At 39.6% G+C, this 14,242-nt stretch overlaps 1 pseudogene; it reads right to left on the bottom strand.

Moving 5' to 3' along the window:
• Positions 1-312: 312 nt before the first annotated feature.
• On the bottom strand, positions 313-12,619 carry LOC142965312 (GMP reductase 1-like; annotated as a pseudogene).
• Between the last annotated feature and the right edge of the window lie 1,623 nt (positions 12,620-14,242).

Below are 14,242 nucleotides of genomic sequence, written 5' to 3' on the forward strand. Positions count from 1 at the left end.
CATTCAAATGAGTTTTTCACATGAAGGCTACTGTATACAGTTCTTATGGCCTTCCAAATCTGACTAAGTTTCAGGGTATTAATGATTATAATTTTTGTCTTGGGAATATGCTGGTATGGATATGGTGTACTTTATACATTATTAACCTGATTTTTTTATAAAGATATCAGTCTTTGAAATCATCCTTAATCTAAAAGACATATGCACTTCTTTGAACAGAAAGTCATCAGACTCAAACATTTCATTGTAGGTGCATTCCCAAAAAAGATCAATTAAGTTTCACTTTCCACAAAAAGCAAAAGTATCAAAGTTGTATTTAGACAAATGTATGAATAAAAAGCAAAAGGTAATAAGCTTTTACATATTGTTTCATGAGTGAGACTGCACCTGCATTCCTTTCTTCAGTATCAGTTATTGCAATACATTTATGCCATTTTTCAAATGTTTTCATGTGTACTTTATTCTTTATTTACTCAACATTTTTGATTTCATACAGTTCATATTATCTCCTCGTCCATTCTCCTTTGATAAAGCCTCGATAACTCCCAAAATGTGCAGTTGTTGGGTTAATTTGCGAAAAGCATTCGTGAAAACAAAAATGTTACTTCTAGAGTGAATAAGTCATTTGGACCAGAAATATCTCTTCTCCACGCAATTTGGTCCTGTGTGGGGATGACATATTTTTAAGTAATTATTATATTATTATTATAGTACTCTGACCAGTATGTGTGGCCTCGCTGTGCTAAAGGTTTACTGAAAGTAGCCATATACGTTTGTATACCCGTGGATATCCTGGCCACCCCAGTGATTCAATACAAACATCGCCAGATGTCAGCGGACCAAAATCAAACAACCACACTTAACAGGTGCATTCTGGGTCTCGCTAACATGTTAAATGCTAAAATGCTCTTAGCCTGACTTCTGTGTTCACTGAGGAACTTCTACCTACGGTGAGGTTTGTGAGACCTGTCTGTCTGTTTGTTGACAAACAAATATGCAGTTTCTTGTCCAGAAAAAAAAGAAATCACACAGATCGTTCTCTAACCATTTTGGTTTATTTCCACCATTTTCTCCCATATGTATAGGAGAATTTCCATTTAATGGTGTTTAACTTTGTCGTCTTTTTACACGACTTTTCCCTGAAGTTCCTTGCATAAAGTACAAGAGCAGTAGAGGCCACAGGGCACTATTGATTTCAAATGTCAGGCACAGTGGAATGAAGGAAGAGGATTTAAACGTGACTTGTTTTCGGATGCATAAATTCAGAAGTCATCATCTTCAGCTCGCTCAATCTTCCTGACGCTCCCAAAATACATGCACACACACACACTTTAATAGGGATACACTATTATGTTGTCTGGCATCCAATGATAATTCACAGAATGAGCAACACCACGGAGGAAATTAGCAGACCTTTAACAGGGGGACCACTCTGGATCTTGCATATTGATTTGCACATTAATTCCAACATACAGTTGAGTAGAATAGTTTCCCCAAATGATCTTAGCATAAGTATTAGCCTCCTCCTGCTGAGTGTGTTTACATGCAATGTGTTTATCATAGCCGTCATTCTTGTTTATTCCCGGACTACTAAGTCAAAAGAGTATTTTGTAATGTTAGATCTAAAGTGCACATGCCTCAGTAGTCTTGCTCTCTCTCGTCCATTTGAAAATGAAATCTGGCACGTTCAACAGCATCTTATGGCGTCTCTAAGCATGTAAACACACTCGCTGTAGGATTATGTTGCTTAGAGTCCTTTGATTCTTCTCCTACGACGTGAACATTTGGCTGGACTGTTGTGTGACACGAATGAAGGTGGTTCTCCTGCTCAGCTCTTTGAGCTTCGCGGCGCCCACGTAGGTGCAGGTGGAGCGGAGGCCACCCAACACGTCAAGGATGGTGTTCTCCACGTCTCCTCTATAAGGAACCTCCACTGTCCTTCCCTCAGAAGCCCTGAGAGCAGAGCAGAGAGAGGAGAAAGTAGGAATACGGATGTTTTGTAGTTATCATGAACCATCTGAGTTATTCAACTGAATATAAATGAAAAGTTCTATTAAGGGTAATAATAGTAATCCTCGAAAGCATACTGATCGCCGTCTACTCCTCAGCAACTCCGCCCACGTATTTCTTCATGGCTGTCGGAGCTCATGCCATAGAAGAGTTTGTATTTCTTGCCGTTCTTCTCAATGACCTCTCCGACGCACTGGTCGTGGCCCGCGAGCATTCCCCCCCATCATCACAAAGTCAGCGCCTGCACCTGAGGAGCAGAGGCAGAGAAGCCATGTTGGTTTAAAGTTGTTAGAACATCACAGCACAGACAAATATGTGATTCATTAAGTGTGAAAAGAACATTAAATGGTGGGGTTGAATACTTACCAAAGGCCTTAGCCACATCTCCTGGGCAACTACAGCCACCGTCCTGATCAGAGAAAAAAAGAACCGTACTGGTGTCAGCCATATGGCTTCATGCTGAGTCTCGGGTCTTAAAGTTGTTCTTGTTATTCCACCAGCCTCAGAAGAGTGAGGATGCCCTCTAGTGGCTATTACTATTATTGTCAACATTAGAAACTATTAGAGCCTTTTATGCAACAGCATATTATGGACTCCTGTTACATTTTAAAGCAAAAAAAGGCCCAAAAGAAATCAAAGCAATCTATTTAGTCACTGTGCATAACCCTCTTTAGATGATTATTTATCCATAATGTCGGTTATCACCCAGGCTATAGTGTTGATCTAAGGGTCCTTGGTTATGTTTGTCAGGACTCTATCCGGTACGTTGATAGACATTTCAATAGCTTCACATGAAAAAAAAGCTAATGATGAACTCCTCTCCAACAGCACAATAAGATAGTGTTACCATTTAATATATATATATACTCTACATGATACTAACTTCAGCAACTCTGGCTGTCCGTTGGTGTTTGTTTGTGCCTTGATGTGAGACTTACAGAGATAATGTGTCCTTTGAGTCCATGGGCTGAGTCTGCACACTCTATTACAGCACTGAGTTGTGGGTAGCCCACTCCTGTCTTGATCCTTGTCGTGCACACAGACCCTGCAATGCACAGTTCACAGTGTACGCATTAGAGACGTCCATCGCCACCGTCTGTGTGTAATTTCAGCTGCTGTAGCTCCAGGAGCCCGTTATCTTTCAGGTCTGGTAGTGTCAGTCCAGGTTTCTACTCCACAGGCTAGAAAACAGCACCGTCTCAATGCCCAGGCCCGGAGGGGATTTATCAAACTTTATAGCAAAACAGAACAATTGATACTAGAGCTCTTTCTTCTTGTTAAAGTTGTCATTTCACAATGATCTGCTAAAACCAGTTCTGCTGCATTGAAGGCTAATCTGCTGGTAATAAAACCATGTTTCACCCTATTTGCAACAGTCACTGCACAGTAAGAGGCACTTTATGAGTCTAGCACAAACTAACCTTGCTGATGAAGGCTGATGTGTGTGTTTGCGTTCCTGCCTGTTTCCCATCTTAGTTGTGTCTGTGTTTATATGCGAGGCCTGTGCAGTTTTTTTGTTGATTTAGGGGGAAAACACTACTTGGGCTATTTGTAGACATGCTCAAGACAGTCGTACCCACCTGGGCCGATGCCAACTTTGATGATGTCAGCACCGGAGAGGATGAGCTCCTCCACCATCTCCCCTGTTACCACGTTACCGGCCTGCAAAGCCAGGCAGCATTAGCCCCAAGACACAGTCTCGCAATACAACGCATGCCAGAACAGCCCGTGTCTCTTACCATGATGGTGTGCTTGGGAAACCTTTCCCTGACCGTCTTGACAAACTCCACAAAGTACTCAGAGTAGCCGTTTGCCACATCCAGACAGATGTACTTGAGGGCGGGGACTGCTTCCAAAATGGCACACAGCTTCTCCAGATCTGCAACGCCGCTGCCTGAGCTGGCGGCTATATGCTAGTGAGAAAAGCCGTGTTTGCCATTTAGGGGGAGCGCCTTGTGAATAACAAAATGTGTGCAGTTACTGTCGATTATGAGGAACAACCGACATAAAAAAAAAATAATGGTAAACATCTCTATTACCTCTAAGCATTCTGGATGATTAGCAGCAAAGTATTTCCAGTCCTCTACAGAGTAGTGTTTATGGATGGCTGTGAAGAGTGTGCTGCAGAGAAAGAAGGAAAGAAAGATGGAATGATTTAACATGAAACAAAAGCTGCATTCCCATTCTTGTCTGTTTATTAGTCATATTTCTTCCATCATGGTGTTGAAAAGAAAACAAGTATCATCCCACAAGCTAGCGGGTTCTATGTCAAATACAAAGAGATTGTGCATAGATCGTGGCGGTGACACATGGAGACAAACACAGTGATGCTGCTATTTCTCCGTCTTCCATTCAGTTGTGTTAACTCACTTTGCTGAGGACCTGTGCCATCTCAAACGTCCCTGTGGTGTCCATGTTGGCAGCGATGATGGGGATGCCTGTGTAGGACTGTTTGGAGTTGCGGAATGTGAAGGTACTCTGAAGGTCCACCTGAGGGGGGGGGGGGGACGAGACATGAGTACCTCTGGAGACCTGCTTCATGAACATTAATCATAGCCTACTAGGAAAGATGGATTCTTTGTTTTCTCTCGAGCTGACTGAGAGACAGCGCAGACTTTCTTGAGAATGCGAGCAGCTCACGTGGCTCACGTTCAGAGTCTTGATGGGGATGCACTGAATCATTAAGATCCAGTGATTAGCTTAGCCGGTGCTGCTCTAATGTGATAAGCTACATGAAACAAGCAGGGCCCATTGTGACACACTCGCTGCTCCCTTTACAGGACAGTATACGTGTACTGATAAATCAAGCTGTGATTCCTTCCAAAAAAAACATCTGCCATAATTATATAAATATGTATTCTAATGAGTTAACATGACTTAACTGCTGAACTGTTAGCTACTCAGTATGAGTGGAGTTTATGCACGTGTTCCTCTAAAGTGAGTCACAAAGAGGAACATCCATTTCTTCTTAAAAGTACTGACAGCAGATTGACTTTGACTCTTCTTTACTTGCGCTACTGTTTCACTGTGTTTTATATACCAGTACCTTTTAATGTTATTACATAGTCTTGTTGTAGAAGTCATTTAGAGAAGGTATATTGTATTATTAGCATGCTTGATACTTTAAACCTGGGAAACCACAGGGAAGGTTAGATGAACAGTTTTATAATGAAAAGTGAAGTTTTAAACAGATTTTAAGCCTTCAAACTGATTGCATATACTAAAATCCCAAAATGTCATAGTGCTGAGAGCTTTAGTTGAGTGGTGGCAAGACATTTATTATGCCACAGCAAAATGAGGCTATAACTCACAATGGCGGCAGAAAGAGGAAGGTGGGGAAAGGAGTATGGATGAGAAGGGAGGAGCATACGGTTGTGCAAATGCATTGTATTGCTGCAGTAAATCAATACAGGCTGTAGTGACTGATTCCAGCAACTAGCCGCTCGGCTGGGTGCGGGACAAGATCCTGTTCCTTACTCGCTACAACAAAGAGATTCCAGGCGTTTCACACTTTTGGGTGAGCTTCCCGTTTAATTAGTGTTCACAGATGATATACAATAGGATAGCACTTATCTTCCTGGTCTCCCTCTGGTGCGTCTGGCTTGCGGTAAAAACCGTGCGATCTCCCCGTCACCCATGCCTCATTACCTGTCAGTTGCACCTGTGCCCCATATATTAATTACCTGCCACAATACTCCACACTGCCACCCGTGGTCAACCTGAGGTAGGCTCCTAATTCAAACATATAATACACAGACGTAACTAATGGCTCCTACACAGGCCTCTTCTTTTAATACAGCATACTGACTCAGCAATATGTTCCAGTATAGGACACGTGGATCCAGTTAGTCTCAGTTATGAAGCATCCTGAGGATTTATGCGATGCCATTTTTTTTTCTGTTCATAAAATCTGGATAGTCTTTGCAATTTCTGCAGATTGTGAAACACTGAGGAATGATCTTTTCTGGAGAGAGGTTTTGGGGTTACAATCTGGCTAAACTGATGCAGATGTGCAGCCATACAATTTGAAGGGCTTCAATACAGTTGCTGTCATCTTCTATGTATTGGCGTGTTGCAGGTGTTTTTGCTAACTCCAATGGTGCAGAGAAAATTCATATCAGCATCTGCAAAAAAAAAAAAGTCTCTTGTTAGTGATGCAGTTTGTCTTCCATGACGTTCATATACCTCCCCTCCTCTAAACAACTCGGTGGATGTCTGGTACGCTTAGCTTTGACAGGTGGATTTCTGCTCCTGCTAAATGCAGCGATAATTCAAACAAGAGCAGTCAGATGGATGCTTTTAGAGTGTATGTGCCATAAGTTTGGCAGCAGTATACTGGAATGCTGCAATGAAGTCATCTCGTGTATTGACATCTGAAATCATGTCAGTTATTTTAGGTGTTTCCTTTATTATTTAGTTACTGTAGGAAATGGATGAAATGTCAGATTTAACACATCAGATATTCAACAAATGTGACAAAATGTAAAACTGTCCGTTACTACACTCCGTACACATCAGTGCATGCTCAAGTGCTGGGTATTCTCTGTGCTGTTATCTGCATCAGTGTGTACATATATATATATATCTAGTGACACATTGCTGAGTCGAGGAAATAGCGAGTATACAACGACAAGGAGAGGTTTGTGTTGTCCCTGAGAGCTAAACCAGTGGCTGATTAGAGACACTGTGGCCTGTTCTAATGGTGTAAAAGGAAAATGACTAAATCCAATCTTTTTTTTACATTTATTTTTAATCTCTGCTTCTCCTCCTCCTCTTTTGTTGTTTTCTATGCTTGTGGACAGTTGTTGTTTACCTCTGTCTGGTACAGGCTAGCCTTGTTTCCTGTCACCTTTTAAGAAGGTCACTCCGCTGTTACATGCTCACAGTCAAGGTAGCGTTTTTGCTTACCAAAGTACAAAGGCAGTGTACACCTACTGGCTTACATGGGACAAGACAACAATGAGACTCGCACATATTGAATTACAGTGAGCGTGCACTTTACAGCTTTAGTGAGGCACTCTTTCAAGCATATGGTGTTGAGGGGGGGGGGGGGGGGGGGGGGGTAAGTAATTCATTAGTCTTGGATTGTGGGCAATTGGATTATAATACTTTTCTTTGTAATTGTGTTTTTATATTCATCTTTCCTTGATCAAATGTGTTTTTTAAAATAGTTAATACATCTGTTTCATATTTTGTTTTAGAATTACATAAACTATTCACATGAAAGACAAGAAAATACATCAATGTTGAACCATTTAGTGCACCTGCAGCTGTGATCCCTTCTGTTTAGAGCGTATCGCATCGTCTATTATTACATTTTCTATTGTAAAAGATCCCTTCCTCTCATAAATGTGTGTGGAAATCTTCCAGTGCGCATAGACTGAGAATGGATTTTTCAGTGGACTGGGAGACATCTTTCGCACAAAATTAACATAACAGTTTTAAGTGAAATTATCGAAATAGAAATGAATAAAATGTCCAGCTATACACTGACACAGTTTGATTTAACTACCCTGGGGTATTCCAATAAGACATTGAGTCTAATGGAGCACTTGGTTGGGTTAGGGTTAGGTGAAGTCCACTGACCCATGTCTATGACCAGCACAACATTTCCTACAATTTGACCTAAAATAAATATAAATATTAAGATAAAGACTGAAAAAAAATATTACACACAAAAATTACACAATATTTTTCAAGCTCCACTCCACGTAATTTAGAATGCAGAGTTGCCTTGGTGACATCCCATGTGACTTTGATGTTCTAGAACTTAAATATGGCTTTGTGACATCCCATGTGACTTTGATGTTAGTCTATATATTAGATGTTATTTCTCTTGTTATTTCACTAGACAGCATTACACTCCCATAGCAAGACAAGCTCTTCTGAATCTACTCAACTTGGATACTATTTGATAACACTTGATAGGAACAATACACACATAGATATATACATATACATATATATAGATATACATATATATATATACACATATATATATATATATACATATATATACACACATATATATATACAAATATACTCAACTTGGATACTATTTGGAAACGCTTGATAGGAAAAATGTCGCAAACTGAAATGAACAAGGAGTTTCAGCTAAAAAAGCATGACATACTCTGCAACAAGTCTGTACAATACCGTGTTTTAGACTTCATTGGAGAAGGATCTTTTGGCAAAGTTGCCAAGTGTATCAATTTAAATACATCCGAGACTGTGGCCATCAAGATCAACAAAGAGTTGATAGATTACGTCGATGAAGTGAAAATACTGGAACAACTCAGGACCCTTGACCCAGAGGTAAACAACTTGGTAAGATTCGAAGACAGTTTCATATTCAAAGGCATGTTTTGCATCGCCTTCCAGATGCTGGACAGGAGCCTTTGGGATTTGATGGATCAGAGACAGGCAGTACTGACCATGAATGAAATCCGCCCCATTGCACGTCAGCTACTTGTAGCATTTAAAGCCCTGAAGGGTATCGGCATCCTTCACACAGACCTGAAACCTGACAATGTTATGCTCGTCAACCACCAGGATGAGCCCTTCAAGGTGAAATTAATTGACTTTGGTTTGGCCATTCCAGCCTCAGAAGTAAGAGAAGAAATGATTATGCAACCTTGTGCATACAGAGCTCCAGAGGTGACCTTGGGCCTCTCTATATCTGAAGCCATCGACATGTGGGCACTGGGCTGTCTCCTGGCACGACTGTTTTTTGACCGGGGCCTCTTCACTGACGACTCAACATACAACGTAATGAAAACTGTTTGCCATCTACTCGGCCAGCCAGAAGACCACCTGCTGAATGCTGGAAAGTACACCAACCAGTATTTCAAAAGGGATTACTGCTCTCCCAATTCAAGATGGAGACTAAAGACATCAAAAGAGTTCAAGGACGCAACCGGTATCCAGGCAATTTCAAATTGGATCTTCGACACTGTCGGAACTTTGGATGAAGTAGTAGAGTTCAACTCAAAAGCAAATACTTGTGTTGAACATGAAGACGTAATGGCATTTTTAAATCTCCTAAAACGGTTGCTCGATCCAAATGCTGCAACCAGAATCACCCCCAGTGAAGCCCTAGACCATTGTTTTGTTACAATGGCTCACATGGAAGATCACAAGGATACCTATTCTTATCCAAATGCTGCCTATGATTTGATGGTCGATGGTAGCATACAACTGTGATCCTACAACTCCACAATAACCAATTCAGATATAAAAGAATGTCATGGGGTTATTTACTGCAAGGGTACTTCTACTTTATCTTGCTGATTATAACATACTCGACTAAGGTTTCGAATGCAGGACTTTTACTCGTCTTTTACCCCACCCCCCAACCCCCTCACCCCCACCCCCCAACCCCCTCACCCCCACCCCCCTTCCCCCACCCCCAACCCCAAATAATGCCCACTCAACCCATCAACTCTGTTAAATTGTTCATTCTGTACACACGACATCATTGCACTTCTGTCCATCCTGGGAGAGGGATCCCTCCTCTGTTGCTTTCCCACAGGTTTCTTCCTCTTTTCTCCCCGTTAAAGGGGTTTTTGGGGGAGTTTTTCCTGTTTCGATGCGAGGGTTCTGGGACAGAGGATGTCGTATATGTACAGATTGTAAAGCCCTCTGAGGCAAATTTGTAATTCCTGATTTTGGGCGATACAAAAATAAAAAATAAAAAATAAAAAATAAAAATATAAAATTTAATTGAATGTCTGTTTTAATTATGTCATGCTTGAAAATTCTAAGTTGTACTACGGTCGTGTTTAATATTTTAATGTGTAAAAACACATTTTGATGTATAAATTCAGGGACAATCACTGATGAGTTCTCATTTGCACCCAACAGCCTGAAAATATACAGTAAGTTGGCTCAACTGATTTGACATGGTAGCCCAAATATAGTGTCTATAAAGTGTCATCTAAAGAGAATAATTAAATTAAAAACACCTGAACATTACTTTCTGCAACATTTTGCTGGTTTAGTACGAGTCTAAAGTGGCTTGAGAACTTAAGGCAAGAAGGTTCATTTAATGTCACAGCACCTTTCAAACTGCAATTCAAGGTTTTATGGCAAGGAAATGCATTAGAAAGGTTAATATATCCAGCATCCAGCAGCAGAAGTGAGCAGAGGGCTGTAAAGACCCGCTGACGACGTCATCAACTGTCTGAAGAGACCTGAAGCCCCGCCCATGCTGCTGCACAGAGCGCCAACGCTTGTATAGTATTAATTATCGTTAATATTATTTATTTATTCAGATGCACCGATACCAAAACATATTTCTGATATCAGTCCAAAACTGACTCAAATAGCTGAATCAGCTATCGGTGACGACATGCAGATCCGGTATTGGATACCAATATTTAAATAAATAACAATTCAGTACATTTTTATCAATGTATTTATTTGTCTCATTTTGTTTTTCAAAGCTAGGAAAGCAATGTTTAAGTCAAGCCTGATTTTGCCTTAGAAATAAAATAATGATCATAGGAACCTCCACACAGTGAGGCATACAGTTAATTAATAACACTGGTATCAGATCGGTACTCGGTACCGGCCGATACACAAAACCCAGGTTTCATTATCGGTATAAGGACGGAAAAAGTCAGATCCTTGAATCTGTATATATTTATTTGTATATTTCATGTATATATTTATTACTGTGTTTATTTATACATGTATGTGTTTAAATATGTACATTTAAAAACTTAGGTATCATATACTGTGTATATATATACATAAAATTGTGAATCAATTAGTATAGTGGTTGATCTGCTGTTCAGAGGCAGTTTACAGAATAAAATATATATATATATCATATAATAATATATATATCATAAAATAATATAATAATATATATATCATATAATAATATATATATCATATAATAATATAATATATATATATCATATAATAATATATATATCATATAATAATATATATATCGTATAATAATATATATATCATAAAATAATATAATAATATATATATCATATAATAATATATACAGTATATCATATAATAATATATATATCATATAATAATATATATATCATATAATAATATAATATATATATATCATATAATAAATATATATCATATAATAATATATATATCGTATAATAATATATATATCATAAAATAATATAATAATATATATATCATATAATAATATATATATCATATAATAATATAATATATATATATATCATATAATAATATATATATCATATAATAATATATATATCATAAAATAATATATATATCATAAAATAATATAATAATATATATATCATATAATAATATAATAATATATATATCATATAATAATATATATATCATATAATAATATATATATCGTATAATAATATATATATATCATATAATAATATTCACTATAATATAAAACACACATATATATATAATGATGTATTTATAACTAGATATCATTTCTCAGCAGGTGCTTCATGTCCCTCACTCCCTAACTGTCCGTGCTGGATCTGTCCCCGTTGTTTTAAAAAGCTAAATAAGGTATTAGCATGACGTCATCCAGCTAGCCAAACCTGTCTGGTGTACAGCTACTGGAGAAGCTTCGCATGTACTGCTTCCCTTTCCTGCTAGTCTGATTGTGCAGTTTCTCCGCAAAAGTTCTCCTCAGATTGCTTGCTGGGTGTGTGATTGTGTGTGTGTGTGTGTGTGTGTGTAGGGGTGCTGCCGGCTCGCAGATGGAAACCATGAGTGTGAATACAGATCGCGAGGAGTAGTATAAATATCAGTCAGTGATTATTTGCTTCAAGTATTAGAGTAAATTTAACGTGTTCTGTGAAGCATAGAATACAGTCGTAGTCGGCTTCTCTCGGATCAAAGGCCGGTTGGTGATGGAGGCAGTCCCGGTATTGGACCAGCTCAACCCCGTCGGCCTACCGGGGATTTCCCCGGTATCCCCAATGGCCAGTCCGCCCCTGCTTTGGACCTACCTGACTTTACAAAGCTGGTCATCTCGTGGTCTTCAAACTGTGCTCCCTTTTAATATCAGGTCCCACCATCATTTGTCTTCGGATCCACGATATAGGTAATGCCAATTTACGTCAACGTTCTGAAAGAGTTTTTACAAACAGTTTATCTTGCGTTGGTTTGGTGCAAATGTTACACACTGAATGATGATGATGTCCATTCAGTTTTCCAGATTAATGAATTGTGCTGTGAATACAACAACAAGACAGTCTCAGATGAATATCTGCTTCTGCGATCTCGACTGTCCTTTCTGGTCTAGCTCGCTTACCTTAGACAATAAACACACAACCTGAAATATACAGCCTAATAAACTACTGCTTATATCTGTCACAGGAAACACCATTTATCTGTATATAACCTTACATGGGAACAATGTAACTAACTAGCCTTAGTTAGCCGCCCTACATTTCAGTATTAAACACTTTATAAACATCAAAACATGGCACCGCAAAAGCGAGCGAACTTAATATAAATGTATATGGCGCCTGTGTACTTCTCTCACCTGTGAATACAACAACAAGACAGTCTCAGATGAACATCTGCTTCTGCGATCTCGACTGTCCTTTCTGGTCTAGCTCGCTTATCCTAGACAAGAATTACAGCGCCAGTCAAACCAAAACTCGCTACTGCCACCTATTGGCGAAAATGAGTATCGCCCTGCAGCTACTTTAGGTGAAGTGAGTTTAAAAGTCACACAAAGCGTTTTAAATTCTAATAACCAGAAAATAATAGTGAGGGGGCAAGGTAATGACACAACTAATACAATAACAACTGTGCAAATAATTGTAGCCATTAAATTGTACAGGGTGCCACACATGCATGCGAATCACAGAGTAATTACACAGTTAAACCGTCATTGTCACGGGAGTTCACGGTTAGGACCCAATAGCAAGACCACAGGAGACAGAAGTTCGGATTCCAGACGTGCAACCAGACAAAAAAGGGTGGGTGGAAGGGGTCCGGAGGAGGGACGTCCCCGCAGCTACAAAGCCAACTAGGGTAGGCGGAGGGGGTCCGGAGGAGGGGTGACTGGATCTGACCGGCCACGGGCCGCAGAAGGCTTCGGGCACAGGTGCTCCGGCGGACGGCCGGACGGGCAGAAGGGCTCCGGACACGGGTGCTCCGGCGGGCCGGACTCGGACTCTCTGAGTCGTTGCTCCGGGGAACAGGATGCTAGTCCAGCGGCGGCAGGAACTGGAGGTCGCTGCGACTCGAAGGCGGCAGCAGGCACTGGAGGTTGCTGCTGCTCCGAGACGGCAACTGGAGGTCGAATTGAATGTGATACATGTGATCTAGTTGAGCCATGAAATTGAACTGGATGAATTATAAATAATACATCTGTAGTGACCGTTGCTTCCCCATAAAAAAGTCACTACGGTTGCTGAAATGTTTGTTCTGACGCGTGTCATAAATAACGAAGTCCAGTTTCTAATATAGGCATTTTATTTCTCACATAATCAGAGTTCCACCACTTTCTCTTCAGTTATCCATTTTCTCCATAAACCAATAAATCATAACATTTACATTCGTTAAATGTGCACGGTCAAAAACAGTTTGCTTCTGCCTATTAGCAACAACCTGTGTCCAATGACCCCACTGATTATATTACCTGTGCACTGATTTACACCGGCTCTACGCCCCCATGTGGTGGGAGGTTGTACAAAAACAAAACAACAAAATGGTTCTTACAACATCATCTAATAATAAATAAATGTTCTCTCGTTTCAAGTAAAATAATGGCTGGATTAAAGAATAAATTACATAACCGAAAGCTTTTGAACAATGTGGCTCTTAAAATAAAGTATACTTAATTTTTGAAAAATGTATTTCACTGAATTGCCCTGCAGCTTTAAATTCAGTTCATTCAGGTGTGAAGTGATGTCAATGAAAAAAAACATATTGTATTATATTTGTCTCATTTTCTAATAAGATAAATTTGTGTGCAGGGATTATATCTGTGGTTTTTAAACCACTTGTTTCTGCTCTATTCCTCTCTGTTAATTCATGTGTTAGGATTCTGATCATATTGGGCTCTTAGGTTTATTTTCTGTGACTTCATTTTGGATGCGAGTGGGTAGCTACGTTTGCTCAAAAGAGTTGTGCTTTGTCTCGTAGTGATTCTTCACATTGCCGCTTTTAATAATCGCCACGGTCTCTGAACATACAGTATGAGACATACTGCTTATGAACTGCCCGTGTGAAG

Source organism: Anarhichas minor, unplaced genomic scaffold, assembly GCF_050575085.1.
Source record: "Anarhichas minor isolate MPS153535 unplaced genomic scaffold, ASM5057508v1 ptg000033l, whole genome shotgun sequence".
NCBI classification, from domain to species: domain Eukaryota; kingdom Metazoa; phylum Chordata; class Actinopteri; order Perciformes; family Anarhichadidae; genus Anarhichas; species Anarhichas minor.